The sequence below is a fragment of the Bos grunniens genome, chromosome 3, assembly GCF_055505025.1.
Source record: "Bos grunniens cultivar Pamir isolate PY7600 chromosome 3, Bosgru_T2T1.0, whole genome shotgun sequence".
In the NCBI taxonomy this organism is placed as follows: domain Eukaryota; kingdom Metazoa; phylum Chordata; class Mammalia; order Artiodactyla; family Bovidae; genus Bos; species Bos grunniens.
Window position 1 is genome coordinate 104092281 of NC_141167.1, and position 6400 is coordinate 104098680.

At 41.5% G+C, this 6400-nt stretch overlaps 1 long non-coding RNA gene across 1 annotated transcript; it reads right to left on the reverse strand.

Annotated features, from left to right (window-relative positions):
• Positions 1 to 1854: 1854 nt before the first annotated feature.
• LOC147376522 (uncharacterized) lies at positions 1855 to 4849 on the reverse strand. The gene is made up of 2 exons (XR_015161023.1): positions 2946 to 4849; positions 1855 to 2385 (listed from the first exon to the last, which is right to left on the reverse strand). It is a non-coding gene; the product is annotated as an uncharacterized LOC147376522 (long non-coding RNA).
• Between the last annotated feature and the right edge of the window lie 1551 nt (positions 4850 to 6400).

Genomic DNA, 6400 nt, shown 5'->3' on the forward strand with positions numbered 1-6400 from the left:
GAGTACGAAGAGGAGACAACTTAAGATGCCAAAGCAAAAACCTAATACAGGAAAGACATAGGCTAAATATGCTGCAAACTATAACATTATCTCAACTGTAATGAGAAAAGTGCTGCTTCTTTAAGTGGCATAGGGGCCAAGGCATTAAATTCATAGATTAAAAAGTAACCACACTGACAAGGTATGCTCATGGGCTGAGCAGTTCTGATGCACTCACAGTAACATCTGATCCTCATTGTACTTTCTGTGTGCTGACACAGTTCTAAGTGCTTTATATATACGTATAAATGTAAGTCTCACAACTAACCTATAAAATGAGTACTATTATTATTCCCACTTTTAAAGTGAAGAAAATGAGACCTTAAAATGAGACACAGAGACCTTAACTGAATTACCCAAGATCATACAGTTGTTAAGCCGCAGAACCATGGGGTGAACTCAGGAAGGCTGGCTATAGGATCTGTGATATCTGAAACATAATTGTGGTCACTTCTAGTGGAGAAGGTATGAGATGCAATTTATTTAGGAAACGTGGGTCTTTTGAAGGGTTGGTAATGTTTTTTTCTTATCTTCATGTTTCTTGACAATAAAGAGATCAATCTATAATTATCCACTTCATACAGCAAAGCTTTATGGACTTTCAGAATGTGCTGATCATGTTCTCCTAAAATCAAACAAAATTTTATTTTTGGTTTTCTTTTTTCTTGTTTTTCTTCAAGACAAAATTGGGGAGGGAATCATGTCAATAATATTAGGCCAGAGCCCTGTTCAAGAGTACAAAGTCAACCCTCCTAAAAATAAAATCACTTCTTCTTAGTGTTGGAAGCACAACAACAGTAAAATTCTCTATGCATTTTTTACCTATAAGGTGATGGAAATTAATGGAGTCAACTTCCCTCTAATATAAGAATATTGTTAATAATAGACCTGCTTTTCATACAGTCACTCTCATGAAATACATTATTTTTTTGTCAAAGAATTAATATATTCCTCAGCCCTTTTAAACATTTCAAAAAAATGTCTTCAAAAGATCATATGTACTTTCACTTAAAAAAAAACAGACGTGATAGTAGAGAATTACATAGGAAGTTGAGACTCTGAACTTCAGCATAGTATGGCTAGAAAACTGTGAATAAATTATCAAAATTTTGATACATCTTTCAGATCCAATGTCTTCAACCCCATTTGGAGACATTGTCTCTCTGATGACTGTTCTCCCTGCAGTTACTCTGCCCTGCCTCAGCACTCACCATCTCCTCTCACAGGTACGTGTACCCCAGATACTCAAGGCTCACTCATCTCTTCACACAGGTCTTTGCCCTAAAAGCCACTTTGGAAGAGCTTTTCTACACAGTTGTCTCTAACATTCCCCCTTCATCACTATTATTTGCCTTGTATGTGCACGTGTGAGTGTGTGTGTGCTTGTACAAAATCCCTTCAAGAGTTTTGATGCAAAAAGGACTTTTGGCAGCATCCTCATGTCCCTAGCACATAAGAGACTGCCTGGCATGTGTTAATAATGGGGAAACATTTGTGAATAAATTAATTTGTATGAGTACACAGAGTTGAATAGATTCTTGCCTACTGGTTTTACAATTAAGGAACCTGCGACTAAGAGGATTCAATTCTTTTCAGGGTTTTCAAGGTAGACAAAGATAGAAACAAGTCAGAAGCCAATGAAGCAATTCATTGATGGATCCAGTGCAAAAGACATATTTCAGAAAAAGCTGAACTCAATGATGGAAAGTCTAATTCTGATAATCCAAAGGGAATGAAAAGGAACACTCAGAACAATACTTGTAGTTGACAGAAGAGATGAAAATCATTATATGCAAAAAGAAAGAAAGAAATACATAATGTGCTATGAATATGCTTTATTGGAGAAGCAAAAGAATAGACCCACTAATTACTCATGGGGTAGAGATCACAATGAGGATACAGACAGGCACATGGCACAGAGAGTACAAGCGATAATCCTGCTGCTCTTCTTCTAACAACGTGGTGTCAACTTCAGGAAGCAAGCCTTTTCTCTGTCTGCTGTCAGTTGAGGAGGGAGATTAAGGAAGATGGAATCTGTCACCGTGGCGGATGGGAGGACAGTGGAAGAGCCTGGACCTTGTTTCTTGGTCCAGATGAAATCTGGTGCTGTTACTTCCACTTGGGTGGACACTTGTGCTCACATGGTGGGCATGGTGGCACAGGAGGGCATTTCTTCTGGCCCAGTGGAGGTGGGCATGGATGGGGTGGGCAAGGCTCATGACACTTGGGTGGGCACACTATTGGAGGTGGATGGCAGGGCTCCTTGCACTGATGGTGATGCTGATGCTGATGCGGATGCGGATGGGGATGCGAATGGTGAGACATCCTTCCTGGGTCTCAAGGAATCTGAAATACAAACAGACAGCATTGTTCTTAACAGAAAGTCCTATTCTTCATTAATAGGGAGCCCTCTTCTACCACTTTTGAAGAAAAAATTACTTACACAAGTGCTGTGTGAATACAGGCACACTCTGAAGAATAATAATCAGGATGTGAAACTTGTAGCCTCTTTCAAAACACATCTCTACTAATTTCTCCCTTGAGGTTCTGGTTGCTGGTCTAACTGACTTGACTGTTGGCTTCCAAGGAGAAATGCAAAGGCCCACACGCAGCACTCAGTGGGACTGCAGGCTGAGAAGGCTTCATTTGCAATGAATGCAGGGTGCACTGAAACACGGCATCTCATCTCCCTGACTCTCCCAAGGTTAAGATTGTGCCGCTGACTCCATTCCTCTCGTCTCATTTAAGAGCGTAAAGACGTCAAGAAGAAGTACTGAAAACTACCCCTAAATTCTCATTATCTTCTTATTTCCATAGAGAGCACTAATTTGTTAAAATACAGACACTTCTACCCTAAGATTATACCCTACCACACGAGTGCTAAAAACATCTAAAATTGTACTCACCAGAGCCTCCAAAGAAGACCTATGAGTGAGTTACACGAAGATAGCAGTATGGTGGTAGAGACTCCTTTTATAAGGACCAGGCAGCTCCACCCAGAGGGAATATCCCAGATCTGGCATGATGCACTTGTTTCCCACCCCAAATACCATGTGCTTGCAATCTCAAAAATAAATTGTCACACTCACGCTGATATCACAAAGCTCCATTGCCATGGACTTCCTCACCCTTCACTGAGGCAGTGCAGAGTGAGTCACTCAATACATTGTCTCAAAGCCCCAGTGCCAGTAGCATGCACCAGTTAGGAAATGCATCAGTTAGAAAATATGAGGAATTTTTTAACAATGGTACTGCTCCTCCATGGTTAAGATTGTGCTTACCACATTCCCCAGCTCCCTACACATCTGGTATGGAAAACTTACTACCTCATTCCATTTCACCTTCAACACCCAGCTTTGTCTCCCTCAATGGTAATGACTAGGGTTTACTAAATGCACATATCTTAACCCCCACCCACAGTTTTTCTAAATTCCCCTTATACCACATTCTACTGATCTCTGGTCTTTTCTTGACAATTAAATGACTTAACCATGGCCACAAAGTCTATCATGATTTTCCAGTGCTAACAGTCTCATTTCAGTTGTATTTTCACATGGCTCCATAGTGGACTTGAACAGGACAACATGATCCCTCAGGTTTCTCAGCCATAAGCTCATAGACTGGGGCCACTTCATGAAACTCTACTTTTGCTGCCCCTTGACCATGAGTCATTTGTAGTCTCATGTTGTTTGATGCTGTGCAGTTGCTCATTCGGGTCCATCTCTTTGCGACCCCATGGACCGCAGCACGCCAGACTTCCTTGTCCTTCAGTATCTCCCAGAGTTTGCTCAAACTCATGTCCATTGACTCAGTGATGGTTGGATGTTTTCATCCGACTACTTCATCCTCTGTCGTCCCCTTCTCCTCCTGCCTTCAATATTTCCCAACATCAACATCTTTTCCAAGGAGTTGGCTCTTCACATCAGGAGGCCAAAATACTGGAGCTTCAACTTCAATAGCAGTCCTTCCAATGAATATTCAGAGTTGATTTCCTTTAGGATTGACTGGTTTGCTCTCCTTGGTGTCCAAGGGGCTCTCATATGTGTTGTCCACCACCACAGTTCAAAAGCATCAGTTCTTCAGTGTTCAGCCTTCTTTATGGTCCAGCTCTGACATCCATACATAACTAGTGGAAAAACCATAACTTTGAGTATAGGGACCTTTGTCAGCAAAGTGATGTCTCTGCTTTTTGATACACTGTCTAGGTTTGGTATACTTTTCTTCCCATGAGCAAGCATCTTTTAATTTCATGACTGCAGTCTCAGTCCTCAGTGATTTTGGAGCTCAAGAAAATAAAGTCTTTCACTGTGTTCATTTTTCCCCCATCTATTTCCCATGAAGTGATGGGATCAAATGGTATGATCTTAGGTTTTTGAATGTGGAGTTTGAAGCCAACTTTTTCACTCTCCTCTTTCACTTTCATCAAGCGGATCTTTAGTTCATCTTTGCTTTCTGTCCTAAGGGTGGCATCATCTTCATACTTGAGGTTATTGATATTTCTCCAGCAATCTTGATTCCAATTTGTGCTTCATCCAGCCCAGAATTTTGCATGATGTACTCTGCATATAAGTTAAATAAGCGGGGTGACAATATACTGCCTTTACTTACTCCTTTCCCTATTTTAAACCAGTTCATTTTTCCATGTCTGGTTCTTACTGTTCCTTGTTGGTCTGCTGCTTCTCGGTCTGCTCCAAACCCAAATTCCTCTCATCTCATTATCTTCAAAATTGTCTCAATATCTGGACTGTTCCACTTAGAAGTTTTTCCATTCAGTTCAGTTCAATTCAATTCAGTCACTCAGTCGTGTATGACTCTTTGCTACCCCATGAATTGCAGCACGTCAGGCCTCCCTGTCCATCACCAACACCCGGAGTTCACCCAAACTCATGTGCATTGAGTGGGTGATGCCATCCAGACATCTCATCCTCCATTGTCCCCTTTTCGTCCTGCCCCCAATCCCTCCCAGCATCAGAGTCTTCTCCAATGAGTCAACTCTTCGCATGAGGTGGCCAAAGTACTGGAGTTTCAGCTTCAGCATCAGTCCTCCTAATGAACACCCAGGACTGATCTCCTTTAGGATGGACTGGTTGGATCTCCTTGCATTCCAAGGGACTCTCAAGAGTCTTCTCCAATGCCACAGTTCAAAAGCATCAATTCTTCAGCACTCAGCTTTCTTCACAGTCCAACTCTCACATCCATGCATGACTACTCGAAAAACCATAGCCTTCACTAGATGGACCTTTGTTGGCAAAGTAATGTCTCTGCTTTTGAATATGCTGTCTAGGTTGGTCATAACTTTCCTTCCAAGGAGTAAGTGTCTTTTAATTCCATGGCTGCAGTCACCATCTACAGTGCTTTTGGAGCCCCGAAAAGTGAAGTCTGACACTGTTTCCACTGTTTCCCCATCTATTTCCCATGAAGTGATGGGACCAGATGCCATGATCTTAGTTTTCTAAATGTTGGGCTTTAAGCCAACTTTTTCACTCTCCTCTTTCACCTTCATCAAGGGGCTTTTTAGTTCCTCTTTACTTTCTGCCATAAGGGTAGTGTCATCTGCATAAATGAGGTTATTGATATTTCTCCTGACAATCTTGATTGCAGCTTGTGCTTCTTCCAGCCCAGCATTTCTCATGATGTACTCTGCATAAAAGTTCAACGAGCAGGGTGACAATATACAGCCTTGACGTACTCCTTTTCCTATTTGGAACCAGTCTGTTGTTCCATGTGCAGTTCTAACTTGCTTCCTGGCCTGCATACAGGATTTTCAAGAGGCAAGACTGATGCTGAGGCTGAAGCGCCAATATTTTGGCCACTTAATGTGAAGAAGTGACTTATCGAAAAAGATCTGATGCCGGGAAAGATTGAAGCAGGAGGAAAGGGAATGATAGAAGATGAGATATTTGGATGGCATCACCAACTCGATGGACATGAGTATGAGCAAGTTCTGGGAGGTGGTGATGGACAGGGAAGTCTGGAGTACTGCAGTTTCATGGGGTCACAAAGAGTCAGACATGACTGAGTGACTGGACTGAACTGAACTGAACTGAACTGATAGCCAAGGTACTCAAGTTTTCCCCTGAAAGGCATAGTAAATATTATCTGAAGTGTTACTGTCGGTCAACAAATTACACTAATAAATTATCAATGGGTTCTATGTCACCCCTATTTTATTCATTTAAGGAAAAATACCCATGGATTGAATGGCTGAATCGATTCATGGAGGTTCATCCCCTGAGTGTACTAAGAATGTCTGAAAACACACTAAGTGTCACTTAAAATAAAGGACCTGATCGAGTCAATTGAATTAACTGCTGTAGGTGAAAGAAGTCCAAGATATTTAGGGAGTATTAGTGGGAAAGCT